Source organism: Gopherus flavomarginatus, chromosome 8, assembly GCF_025201925.1.
Source record: "Gopherus flavomarginatus isolate rGopFla2 chromosome 8, rGopFla2.mat.asm, whole genome shotgun sequence".
NCBI lineage: Eukaryota > Metazoa > Chordata > Testudines > Testudinidae > Gopherus > Gopherus flavomarginatus.
The window spans coordinates 18,432,120-18,446,818 of record NC_066624.1 but is presented as its reverse complement, the minus strand read 5'-3'; positions in this window follow the sequence as shown (position 1 = coordinate 18,446,818).

Below are 14,699 nucleotides of genomic sequence, written 5' to 3'. Positions count from 1 at the left end.
TTGGCTGCGCCGAGCCGCCCGCTCCGCCCCCCGCTCCGGCTCCTCTCGCCGCTTCCTCCCCCTTCGTCAGCCTTCCTGCTCCGCCCCGCAGCCCCGTTCAGCCCTCCTGCCTCCTTCTCCCCTCACCCCCCCGTGCCCTCCCTCCTCCTCTCCCTTCCCTCCCCCCGTTCAGCTGTGCTGCCTCCTTCTCCCCTCACCCCCCCGTGCCCTCCTTCCTCTTCCCCTCACCCTCCTGTGCCCTCCCTCCTCCTCTCCCTTCCCTCCCCCCGTTCAGCTGTGCTGCCTCCTTCTCCCCTCACCCACGTGCCCTCCCTTCCTCTTCCCCTCACCCCCGTGTGCCCTCCCTCCTCCTCTCCCTTCCCTCCCCCCGTTCAGCTGTGCTGCCTCCTCCTCCCCTCACCCCCCCGTGCCCTCCTTCCTCTTCCCCTCACCCCCCTGTGCCCTCCCTCCTCCTCTCCCTTCCCTCCCCCCGTTCAGCTGTGCTGCCTCCTTCTCCCCTCACCCACGTGCCCTCCTTCCTCTTCCCCTCACCCCCGTGTGCCCTCCCTCCTCCTCTCCCTTCCCTTCCCCCGTTCAGCTGTGCTGCCTCCTCCTCCCCTCACCCCCCATGCCCTGCTTCCTCCCACCCCCGTTCAGCGCTGCTGCCTCCTTCTCCCCTCACCCCTGTGCCCTCCTTCCTCCCACCCCCGTTCAGCGCTGCTGCCTCCTTCTCCCCTCACCCCTGTGCCCTGCTTCCTCCCACCCCCGTTCAGCGCTGCTGCCTCCTTCTCCCCTCACCCCTGTGCCCTCCTTCCTCCCACCCCCGTTCAGCGCTGCTGCCTCCTTCAGTCCTCACTCCCGTGCCCTCCTTCCTCCTCGCCTCACCCTCTGTGCCCGCCTTCTTCTCCTCCCCCACGCCCGTTCAGCGCTGCTGCCTCCTTCTCCCCTCACCCCCCTATGCCTGCCTTCCTCCTCTTCCCCTCAGCCCCGTTCAGCCCTGCTGCCTCCTTCAGCCCTCACCCCCGTGCCCTCCTTCCTCTCCTCTCCTCACCCCCCTTCAGCACTGCTGCCTCCTTCTCCCTTCACCCCCCTTGCCCGCCTTCCTCCTCCTGCACTCACCACCACCACCCCCCAGCACCCACCTTCAACTCTTCACCTTTCTTCACTCACCTCCTGCACTCTCCTTTGCCAGTTTCCTCCTCCCTGTCCTTCACCACTCCACCACCCACGTCTTTGTGCCCTCACTCTCCTCTCCACTTCTTGCCTCCTCTTTTACTCACCCCAACCCTGGGGTGCTGAAACTGGGGGTGTGGCAGCACCTCCCTGGCTTGAAGTGGTTTCCTCATAGACAGGCTTTACTGTTTGGTTCAGTGGTTTTCAGCACCCCCACTATAAAAACTGTTCCAGTGCTACTGGCCCAACCTGCTGCTACTTGCTTCTGCCACCACCGCCTTTATGTCCTAACTACCTCAGACATCTTTAAAATGCCCCCGTGTTTTGTTTTAATCCAAGGCAGAGGAGCAGGGAGAGAGTGAGAAAAGGTAGATGGATGGCTTCCCTCTTGCTGTTTTCAAACCACCCAAAAAAACAAAACCATCAACCATATAGGGCTTTTGCAATGGAGTTAATAGAGCTGTTTCCGGTATTAAATGCTGGCATGGATGAGGTTGTTTTCTTCATGCCCATAATTGTAGATCTTGGTGAATCAATTCAACAAAAACAGCACAACTACCATGAGAAGGACCAGCTCCTATTGCAAGTTCCTCCAAAGCAAAAGGTCATAGTAGATGTAGCAGCCTGCTACTTCACCGGCTGCACCATTAAAGGCCAAATTTTCAAAAGGGGCTCCAACCCCACCCCACCCTCATTTGCATATACTAAAAGTGCTCACAACCATTAAGGGCAACTTTTGTTTACTATTGCTCTGTTCTCAAACAGAATTGACTTGGTCTCCACTTATACTCAGTATACACAAAGTGAATTTTGTGTGCGCATTAGCACTGCAAATCACTGTGTATGCAAAATTACATGCACACAAATTGAACCCTCATTTTGCAAATTTGGTTCTAAGAACTGGCAAGAGCCAACTACGTCTGGCTTGTAGCTGTGTAGTGTACTTATAAAATGTGTATATATAATTTTGCTGCCATAGGAAAGATAAGTACTAAAGTAGAACTGTGGGATTAAGGGTATGCTGTCAAACTTGGCAGGACTTTAAGTGAACATATCTAGACAACTGTCTCATCTGATAGAACTTTTCTCAGAGGTTCCACCCAGGGTGCATGGTGATCTGAGCCAATTCTTGCTGCCAACCTCACCTTAAAAATAATAACGCTGTCACTACTTAAGGCATATTGTACTGCGAACAAACTTGTACTGTCTGTCTCATTATAGCATGTGTGCGCCAGTTCTGTATTCTAGTGTAACAGTTAAGGCCCCTCGTCATCTTTTTAACTGTCAGCATCAGGTACATTCCATTTTCAAAATAACTGCAAAGGCAAACTAGTACATATAAGGATTTGTAATTAAGACCACTTTCATTGTAGTTATGCTAGAACCTCCTGTCAGCTCTGCCATGGAGTCCAGTGCTATCCTGGGCAAGTTATTTACTCTCTTTCTGCCTCAGTCTCCCCCCTCCCTCCATTAAAATAGGGAGGAAGTTATTTGCCTAAACTACATGACAACTATTTGTTGAAAAACCACACAATATGTGCTTATTATTTAAGTCAACTGTGAACAAAAAATGAGAGACAATAAAGATAAGAATTTTGTACAAGGGTTCTCTTATGTTATTTAGCAACTATTGTATTTCTGTTTGTCAAAAAGATTCCTCAAAAAGTTGGCCTTTGCAGGTGAGGGCTATGGAACAGTGCAAATTGCAAGAGAATTTAAAGATATGGATGCCACATCAGACCTAAATTTAAAAAAGGTATATGGTTGGTTTTTTCTGTTCATTAACACACTTTTTCCTGTTGCTCTATAAATAAACCCGCACTCTGTGTGACACAGCAGCACCAGACTTGTTTTTCTTTTTCACTCACACCTTCTTGAATACATGATGTAGATGTAGTGGTGGGAAGGACACATGGAGCCAGAAAGCCACCAGCACAATGTATGGCTGTACAGCTCCAGATAGAATGAGATAACAGTAGTGAATGGAACGTACTTTCTACTCTTCCTTACCCACTCCGTCCCACCAAGAGTTCCCAAAAACCTCTCTCTTAGGGTTGGTGTTGTGGAATGAGAAGGTGGGGAAATAGGTGAATATTAACATTACCGGACCAGTTTTGTCCAGTGATCTCAGCATGGGAGTGGGAGGCAGAAACTCCTGCCCCAGCTATCTCTATCTGAACTTTCTCATCAGTAAATAAAGCTGTTATCTGTATGGGGGTGTGGGTGATGAACTGGTTAAGTGGTATAGAAATGCTGAATTGTTATATAGACAGAATTGTGTAACTCCGTAAATTTGAAAACTAGGATGTTTTCAATTCAATTTGAATTGAATTTTGAGATGGATAGGAAGTCAGTTGGACAGAAAAAGCCTGCATCCTATAATTATAGAGTAGTCTGGCTAGCATGGGACTTAAGTAAATCCATACAAGATAACAGTACCAGAGGGCCTGAACTTATAAGGTGCTGAGTATTATTAAGCATTGAGGCATTAATATGGATTTGAGCTGAGGCAAAGTCAAAAAAAAGAGAGGAATTTAGTTGGTATTTTGCATCTAGTAATCGACAGACTTCTACATAAGGAAGCTGTAGGAGGAAGAGTAAAGTTTATTAATGATGTGGGTGTTTTCTATATGTCCCCTTAGTATCCTGTCTTTCATATTCTTAACTTGTGTTGCAGAACAGGAAAATTGTGTTAAAATCTAGAGCAGTGTGAGCAAACTGTGGGCCACACATGGCCCATCAGAGTGATCTGCTGGCAGGCCACCAGAAGGTTTATTTACATTTGCACAGCTGCCCACAGCTCCCAGCGGCTGCAGTTTGCCGTTCCCACCACTGATCTAGAGACTTGGCACACCTAGCATTTAGAAAAATATGAAAGTACTGTTACTATCTGTTTGTAAAAATCTGGTATTTCAAACTTACTTTTGTAAAATAATAATTCTAAAAACATTAGTTTAAATTTTAGTATTTAAGGACATGTCAATGAACTGTCTTTTTACAAATTTGATCATTGTGGTAAAGTATCGTACCAGTCCTCAGATAGAGAATTCTTCTTCAAAATCAGAATGTTTTGTCATCCCGTGTGTTACAAAGTTATAGAAACTTGACCTCTATACCATTAAGATTTTTACAGATTAATATTAGAACAGGTTTCAGAGGTAAACACTTAATTTCTGGGGCAGTATTTATTCTTAGTTATAATATAAGGTCTGGAAAACTTTGTACAGTTAATGAAAGTTATTGAATTGTGAAGCAGCAGTGTAGTGCGAAATTGTTACAATTATACTATAATGCATGAAAGTTTGAAGATTTGTTTTAAACAATGTTGCAGTTGATTTTCCGTTAAAACAAATTCTATCTTTAACAAAAGGCAAATATGTTTTTATTGCAATGAATATTCTTTGAGGAGAGGGAATGTTTTAGTGCTATTTATTTTCTTGGTTTCCTTACCTTACCACTTATGGAATACTTTTGGAAATACTGGGTGCACTGCATCATTTAGCAGCATAAAAAGGGTGGGGGGATAGTATGCCATCTGTCTCCTGTTCCTTGAAATGCTAAGATGAACATTTCTGTTTGTTTCTGAAGCCAAAGGGATGCTTTAATTTATTCTTACAATGCTTAAAAAGTGGTTATATTTGAGAGGTTTTCTAACTCTTCATCATCTTAAAAAAAAAAATAAAAAAAGTTATCCTCCTGTGTTTAAAAGCAGACTGTTCTACTTCTCCCAGTCTTCAGATATGTTAAGGACTCCAATGAAGACAATGGTGATCAATTATTCTTTATGTCCACTGATAGTAGGATAAGAAATAATGGGCTTAAATCTGCAGCAAGGGAGATTTAGATTAGATTTTAGAAAAAGCTTTCTAACTATAAGGGCAGTTACATTCTGGAATAGGCTTCTGTAGCAAACCGCTGACTCACCAGTGTGGCATCTCCTAGTGGTCATCTGGGAATTAGCTCTTTCTAGCCTCAAAGTGCCTTCTGCTGGCTGATGGCTTGCCTGCCTCAGGCCCTGTGTCCCTCCCAGACCCCGGTGCCCCTTTACCTCAGGGTTCTGCTCCAGCAGTATTCCCACACTCTAGGTCTCCCCACCCAGGGGAACCGCCAGCCCCCTAAGCCCCACCTTGCCTCAGTGGCTACTGCCAGTCATCATCAGCCCCCTTTCCCTGGGGCAAACTGCAGTCTGCAATGGCCACTCATCACTAGCAAGGGGGTTGGACCTGCTCCCTTTGCCTATCCCCAGGCTGCCCCTCTGCAGCCCCAGTACCTTTTGGCCTTAAACAAGGCCTGTAGCCTGGGAGTTTACCAGGCTAGAGCTCACCAGCTCTCTTTGCCCTTCCCCAGCATGGCTCTGCTTCGGACACCTTACTCCAGGGCTAGAATGAGACTTCCTCACAACTCCTGCTCCACAGCCCTCTTATCAGGGCCAGCTGGGCCCTGATTGAGTTTGCCACACCTGTGGTCAGCTACTCACTCAGCTGCCCTCACTGCTTTTCCCAGCCACAGCCCTCTCCAGGGCTGCTTTTAACCCATGCTAACCTCCCAGGTTTTCCAATAAGACTACAGCTTCCAAGAGAAGTTGTGGAATCCCCATTATTAGAGGCTTTTAAGAACAGGTTGGACAAACACCTTGGTCCCACCCCAGCACGGGGGATAGACTTGGTGACCTCTTAAGGTCCCCTCCAGCTCCACATTTATATGTATTGTAAGATAAATGCTACACAGGTGAATTTAAAATAGCATATTAATAAGCTTAGTAGGTCAGTTTCTCTTCACAAAAGAAGAATTTTGGAAAGAAGTCCCTGAGATGGAATATAGACACTACAAAAGATGAGAAGATTGGAAGAAACATACTAACAGGGAATTGGGCTGCTGTCTCTGCAATAAAGCAGATCTGGGTGTTGTTTGTAGCAACAGTGATAGTTTTATGGTACATGGCTGAGGCAGTGGAAGAGGATGGATGTGTTTCAAATTGTTCAAGCAGGGGAAAAAGAACAGAACAACAAACAAAGAAACATCCTATAGCCAGTCCTGATGAGACTGAATACTCTGTGCTAGTGTTCATAAACTATGGTCTTACTGCTTTGAGAAAAGTGGGTAGAGAAGAAAACTGCTAGCCTAGTGTTCTTGGCATTCAGCTTCTTGTGTGAGGAGTTTTGGTTTATTTTTAAAAATAGAATCCTGTGTTATAGGGAACCTTCTTTGGAGAGAGATATGAAGAATTAAATTTGTAGCCAAAGTCACAAGATGAAGAAGTGAAAGCAGTGAAAATTACCGTACATAACCAGAGGAAACACACGTTTGAAACTGATCCACTTAAATCTTGCTTTTTCAGATTGATTAGCCTGTCCTTGTAGGTAAGGTCAGTATTATAGCTGGGCATAAGTCTCAGGGAAAGTTCTTATAGAATAGCTTAGATCTTAATCTTAGTATTGAATTAATTAGAAGCCCATTAAAATGAGAAAGCAAGGCTGCTAACAGACATATCATGAAGATGACCATAACAACCCCCTTTTTAAATTGAACAAGTAGAATCAGTAGCAGCAGACAAAGCCCTGACTTTTATTAGTATGCACAAAGAGGATCTTGGTAACAGATGAAGTTAGTTATGTGAATAAATCTCAGGATTTATTAAGGGCTCATCTTACACATTATCAAGAAGAAATGGATTACAGACTTCTTAAAAATTGTTATTTTTCAAGATGGAATGTACTGCTCCAAGAAGAGTTTGACTGTATCCTCACATCTGCAAACTACTTCTGCCTGAATACACAGTGACCAGTCAGACTTCAGATGAATCCTGTAGTTAGCACCAAGGGAGGCTCTAGACATTTCATTGCCCCAAGCACGGCATCATGCCGCAGGGAGCGCTCTGCTGCTCGCCAGTCCCGTGGCTCCCAAAGGCATCTTGCCTGCCGCCCTCCTGGCGACCGGCAGAGCGCCCCCCGCGGCATGCCGCCCCAAGCACACGCTTGGCATGCTGGGGCCTGGAGTCGCCCCTGGTTAGCAGTGAGAGCTCCCAGCTTATCTAATTACTCTGGTAATGCAGTAGGGCCATTGATTAATAAAACATGACCTACCTTGGAAAGCACAAGAACATTTTAAAACAAGAACACTGCTCCTAAAGAGCAGGCTCATTTTATCGAACTCTCACTGACTTCAGTGGAATTTGAATCAGGCCCATACTACTGCTGATGTGCATGATGCTCTAATAAATCAGAACACATGGTTCCTTCTCTGTGGAGTTTGCAGTCTAATGCAAATACAATCCTCTTACTGGCAAAATGATAAGCCTTTCCTGTTTGCTGTTTCTTCTCTGCCTTTCACTGGGTAGCTTATCGCTTTCCTGAGAGCCACTGTAAACAGACCTCTCATATGTCAATAGTTGAATTGATCACCTAAACGCAATGTCTGGGATGTTTGCCCAGTGGCTGAGGCTTGTGCTTCCTATATCTGGCATAGGATTGCTTGCCTGTCCGTGGCTCAGTTTATTGTATTTCTCAGACACCTACCTTAAGGAGATCTAAACTTAATCTGTGAGGAAATGCAAAATATAGGAATTTAAAAGGATAATTTATATCAATATCTTCCCTCTCAAAAATAAAAAGGTTCCTATCTGCTCCTAATAAGTCAGTTGTAAGTCTCCCATTGACTCTGTGGGAACAGAGACAAAGTCTGACATCTGGAACACATTGCCACACAATAAATACAACAAACAACTGTCAGGATTTGACCAGGGATCTTCAAACACAAAAACCAGGAAACTGAAGGAACTCTTCTTTAGCATCCCAATTCAGCAAAGCATTTGAGCACATGCCTAAGTCCATGCGTATTCAGCAAAGTATTTAAGGACGATTAACTTTATGCATCTGTGTAAGTCTCACTGAAGTTAATCATTTTTAAATGCTTTGCACAGTCAGGGCCTAGATGAGGCATAATTTTACTCTGTCCTTTAAGATCACTAATCTATCCCTCCATATCTAGCTAAACTCAATGGATACTCTATTTCACTTTCATTCACGATAAGCTTTACTTGTGTCTTGTATAAATTTTTTTCAAAAAATTTTAGCAATATTTTTAAGCAGTAAATTAAAGAAAAGTTCAGTTTCTTGGGAAACTGAATGAAGCTTACACCATGGATGAATTTGGCCCAATGGGTAATTATTGACTGGAATTACACCAAGAGTTTTTTATGGATAGATAGATAGATATAATTCTATCGTGCCTTGACACAAAGCAACCGAGTATTTCTACCTCCCGGCCTATTGTGTACAAGTTTATACAAAAAGCAACAAAATAAAATTTAGTGATTAACAGTTTAGTAGAATCCCTTAGCTGAGGGAAAGCCAAAATACATAATAATTTTAATGTCGCATGCCATATGTAAAAAATAGCTTTTTAAAAATAAATAAAAGTCTATTCTGTTATGGATTCTGAATGTAAAGCTTTCTAAGCCATTTACTTACAGGGGCACTGTCAATTTAAAAAATAATTGGAGAAAGGCCTATCCCACCATATTGAAGCTGAGCCATCCCGCAAAAGTGGGAGGGGAAAGGAAGTGTGGTTATCCCCATTTTACAGATGTGAGTTGAGGTACAGATAGATTTATTGACTTGCCCAAGGTCACACAAAGTCTATGTGAGCCAGGAGCTAAATTCAGCCCAGTGCCTTAACGACAGACCATCCTTCTCCATAGTGTTCCTACCTTTTGTTTTCCTCTCCTCTTCCCTGTCTCTTTCTCTCCATTTTTCTCCCACCTCCATTCCACATCTCTTGAAAGATGAATGCTTGAAGGTTGACCATGCATGAGACAAAGTCCTCCCTCAAGTGACTAGCTAGAGTAGTGTTTAGTGATCACTCAGGCCTTAAGGAGCTTGCAGGAGATTTGCAATATTCACAGGGCCGGCGCTACCATTTAGGCAGCCTAGGCAATCGCCTAGGGCGCCAGGATTATTCGGGGGGGCGGCATTTTGCCACGGGGGCAGCAGGTGGCTCCGGCTGACCTGCCGCAGGCATACCTGCAGAGGTCCGCTGGTCCGCGGCTCCGGTGGAGCTGCCGCAGTCATGCCTGTGGACGGTCAGCTGCTCACGTGGCTCTGGTGGACCACCCGCAGGCATGCCTGCAGCAGCTCCACCAGAGCCACGGACCAAAGGACCCTCCGCAGGAATGACCGCGACAGCTCCACCAGAGCTGTGGGATCAGTGCAGGGGGCGGCGAAATGGCCAGGCGCCTAGGACGCAAGAAACCCTAGAGCCAGTCCTGAGTATTCACCATCTGGTTTCAACAAGCTGTGCGTAACAACAAAGAGTTTCCCAGTGCCCTGCCCAGATTCTGTCTGGAAAATTCAGCTCTTAAAGGAACAGCTTTCAAAACTCAAGTGATACCTTATGCCTCAACTAACAACAGAGGGGAGTGGGCCTCTCACTGATGTGGCCAGGTGGAGGAGGGAAATTGGTGGCTATGTAGGGGAAGAGCTGGACTGAGAAGAACAGCAGGAATGGGGAGAATGTGTGTTAAAAACTAAAGGCATGATCTAGATCAGAGGCGGGCAAACTATGGCCCATGGGCCCGTCCTGTCTGGCCCTTGATCTCCCAACCAGGAAGGCTAACCCCCAGCCCCACGGGCAGTGCTCCGGGCAGCAGGGCTGCACACTCCTGCAGGACAGTGCAGCAGCGTGTCTGGCTCCGACCGGGGCGGTGCAACTGCCAGACATGCTGCTCTGAGCTGCATGGTAAGGGGGCCTGGGCCAGGGGGTTGGATAAGGGGCAGGAGATCCTGGGGGGCAGTCAGGGGACAGAGGTGTGGATAGGGGTCAGGGCAGTCAGAGAGCAGGGGGGGTTGGATAGGCATGGGAATCCCAGGGGGCCTGTCAAGGGGCAGGAGTGTGGATAGGGGTCAGGGCAGTCAGGGGACAGGAGTGTTTGATGGGGGTGGGCTCCCAGGGGCTGTTAGGGGCAGGGGGGCCCAGGAGGGGTGGTCAGGGGACAAGGAGCGGCGGGGGGTTGGATGGGTTGGGGATTCTGAGGGAGGCAGTCAGGGGGTGGGAAGTGGGAGGGGTGGGGATCAGACTCTTTGGGCAGGCACAGCTTTCCCTACCCGGCCCTCCATACAGTTTTACTACCCCAATGTGGCCCTCAGGCGAAAAAGTTTGCCCACCCCTGATCTAGATAGACTCCCAGTGACTTCATTGGCCTTTATATCAAGTCCTAAAAGCACAAAAATTACATACACTATCAAATGATAGTATTTACATGTGAGAACCTCTGTTAAACACACAAGCCAACGTAGCACATGTAAAATATGTCACTTGTACATACAAGTGACCACATATACAAAACTTGCACCAATGGAAGCTAGGTTGAGGCATCCCTTTAGCTCATGGTTTCTATTCTGAAGGGTGGTACTTAGCATAATGTCACAGGCTGCAGTGTGCCTGTAAACAGTTACAATGCTGAGATTTTGGCTACAATGCTGCCATTACAGAACATGAATGTATTCAACTTGTCTGCATCTACAGAAAACTGGTTGTCCTTCCCAAAAGCAATAGCACTTATATTATCTGGAAAATCCTGGTATTTGTATCTGAGCAGAATAGGAAACCAAAACCCTTGAGCCTTTCCTCTCTGCTGACACCCTACCTCTTTTCACTCCATGCCTAGACTTTTGGTTGCCATTTAAGGGGCATAGGAATGACATCAGATAAACTGTACATTTCAAAATTAGGAAAATTGAGAGCCTGCTCTGAATTGATTTGATCAAAGATGAGGCTCGAGAACTGTCTTCACTGCAACTTGCCAAGCCCTGCACTCTCTCTGTGTTGCTTTATTGTGGGGTGACCAGGTAGTACCCCAGTTGAAGATCTACTGAACAGATGTAACCAGTCTTGGTAAATTCTTTGCTCTTTCTCCTGCCCACCAACTGCCCGAGTCTCTAGCCAAAGGCATGAGACTCTATCCAAATGCAATGGTGCTGCAGACAATGCCATATGGGTTACAGGAAGCCTACAAACTGTGCACCCATGATTTATATTGATTGTTTACTCTTTGCATTTTACTTATTGAGGGTAAGGCAAATATACTAGTCAGCATATGAGAACACTAAAGTGAAACTATCATGTTACTTCAGTGAGGCTGGTAAATAGACTTAAGTTTAGGCTTTTGTGAAGGTTGGCTGGTCACTAGTAAAAACTGTCCTAGCACCTAGAAGACAGGGGAACTACAGGCACTAGATTAAGGTCCGAGCTGCTAGGATAAGCACAGCGAGTGGTAAGGGGTACAACAAGTCTAGAACTCCAGTCTGGAGGGAGAGGAGTGCAGGCTCATGCACAGAGAGATGACAGCCTGAGACCTATGGGGGTGCCCTTAGGGAGACCAGGGAGGTCCAGTTAATCCTGGAACTGTGACAGTCTCCAATGTGAACACTTAGCTGAGAAACTGGGACTACTTACACCTATCAATTGTGTCAAGCTTTCAGCAGAGTCAGGCAAATATTGCTGCATTGTTGTAAGTCTGGTTCCCATTTAGAAGAACAACCAGAACAACCTATAGGTCATCTCCTATTCCTTCTGGCTAAGCCATAATGGGCGAGCCCAGTCCAACCTTCCCCAGGCCCTCATAAATCCAGTTCCATAGTGATTCTGTCATTAATCATTCTGATGTTATGCACCTTAAGTCATTGACAAAGTACATTTGTTTAATGAATTGAAAGAAAGGCTTGTTTACTCAACTGAAAAGCCCAGAAAGTAGCATACTTGCTGATTTCCTCTAGTGTGGACTTATTAGCATGTATCTTCTAGGAAGATAAATGAGTAGGATGCTCCATTTATCCAAATTTCTATCAGATAATGTAGCAAGAACACATGCCAGGGAGTATCAAAATAATTAAATGTCAACACAAAGCATCCAAAATAGATGCTTAAAAAAGGCATGTCAAAGCTTCCTGTTTTTAAATCAGTGAGCTCAAGGTTTAGTTATAAAGCAGCAAGTGAATCTGTTTAGATCACAATGTGTGAACCAGCTTTCAGTGGAACATTTGTCATTTGTTTCCAGAGGTTACATTAGTTTTCCACCCTACAAAAACACAATAGCATTGATAGGAACAAAAAAATTAGCTGCAAAAGAGAAAGGAAACAAACATCTTATGTACAAGAGACACAGAAAAACTTGGTTAATATTTCCTCTGGAGCCTAGCCATTCTGCCCATATTAGAGCAAACAGGCAAAATTGTTTTCTTGATGACACTGATGCAACTCCCAGGACACTTCTGAGAACCGGAGACATTTCTTTGTAGGTCCTTGTGATAAAGGATTCAGAGCTGTACTAAATATCCTTTGAGCATATCAAGAAAATACTATAGTTCAAATGAGTATGGAGAACTGAATCTGTTAAAAGAGAACAATTACGCTTCCTTTAAAAATTACAAATTTTTTAAGTGCTCATCACAACAGTATGTAGCTGCCATTACATTAATTTAAGTACCTCAAAAACATGATGAAAAAGATTGATTCTATGCTCCTCTCACATACTAGGATTAGAACCATTTACTGTAGTTGAGCCTCAATCCTGCAAACATGCTTAACTTTTAGCTTGAGTAGTTCCATTGACCCCTGTTGGACTACTCATACGCTTCAGCATGTGTGTTTTGCAGGATCAGAGTCTTGGCTGTTGGGAGGTTTGTTCCTTTGAAACATCTGATACTAGCCATTGTCAGAGACAAGATACTGAACTAGATGGACTGTGGTTCTGATCCACTGTAGGAATTGCTATGTGTCTTTATCCTTATTAAAAAGGCAAGTTTTGCATCTTTCCATAGGGGGGGACAAGCCTCACTCCAGAAACAGTGCATTTTAAGCCAAAATGCCTTCCCTGAGAACAATCGCCTCTGGAATCCATACTGAAGCTCCTCTGTTTGTTGCTGTGTCTGCACTGAACAGAGCTGTTACTGCATGATGCACAGTGAGAGGTAGTCTTTTGGAAACAGCTATACATAGGTCACAACAGATCAAATTCATCTCTGATTTCCCCTAGTATGTGATGCAATGACTACATGGCGAGGTGGGGGGGAGGGGAAGACAACAACAGCATCTGACTTCATTTGAAATTCTTGCTCTGTTTTATTACTTGCTTACTGGGCTCGCTGTTTTCAGTGAGACCTTACTGAAGATCATTGCTACTCTGTTTAAAAACAATGAAACTTGCCTATCAGAGAAGGAGAATGAATAATATCAGTGATTAGCATAAGGAAGGGTTTTTCTCCTTCATTTCCTTTTTCTGAAGAGTTCAACCACCAATTTTTTTTGTTGTGACATTTAGCTGTGGCTTCAGGGGTTTGTCATTAAATGCTAAAGCAAAAAGCTAAATGTTAAAGGAAAATTGTAGATGGATTTTAAGGATAAAAAATCTAATATGACATTTATACAAAAAACTGAGTTTTCCGTAGCAGTATATTGACAGACAATTAAATGGAAGAGGTATTTTTTCTCCTCACTCAGATTATAAGAATTACTACATGAATAGCAAACAACAGAGAATTGAAACTTTAAAGACATGGATGGTAGATTCATTCAGAATGAAGGTCAAATTTGAATGATTTTCCTGGGTTTATTTATTTATAGCTTTATAAAATTCACCCATCTTTGGGCCTGCCAGCACATGCACAGCAAAACTTTAGACTGTGTCCTGAGAGTCAACAAACAGGTTGGTGAATTGATTTCTATGGTATAGTGGGTTTCCATCTCTGAACACACTGTCACAAACCCCAGACGTTAATACCTAGGGACCATACCAGCTGATCTCAATTATTATTATTATTATTATGCTACACAGAGAGACATGATCTGTAAAGAAACAAGGGTCCAAACCATACAAGACTTGAGAGATCAAAGTCAACACACTGAATTGCTTGCAAAAGCAAATAGAAAGCTGATGGTTATGAATAGAAACTAGTGCAACTTAATTGGCATGTATCTTGTCTACCATAAAGTCTTTTTGTTTTGCCTTTGGAAGTCGATAATACATTTGTGCAACACTCTACTCCTGGTTCAAGGAGTCCCTAGGAAATTCCTTGCTAACTTAAATGCCTTTGCAAGTACTTTAGATGGGGACCATTTTGCCATGATCCCATTCTTTCCAATGTTTACAGCAATGCAGATCACTGCTAGTTCTTGTAACGGGCAAGTGTCTTTTTCCTTCCTAGATTAAGATAACACGGAGAAATATTTCACAATGTTTTTTCCAGCTTTTATTGAGGAAGAAGAGAAACATGCTGGACAAAGAGCCTCCGAGTAAATTGAGAGGAGATGGAACTCCTGTAAATTGGCCTGTCCTATTTAGTTATATAGTCTACTAAAGAATTACTTTATAACTGCACCTGACTAATTTGCTTATTGAAGGGACACAAATACAAAATACAGCTAGTGATGCATCTTTGTGAGCAATCCACAAAAGGAGCCAGTTAACTGTGCTCCAAATATGCCCATCCCACTATTAAAGAGGAACAAGCATTAGGGGCAGATTTGCCACCCTGCCCTAGCTTTAACTAATG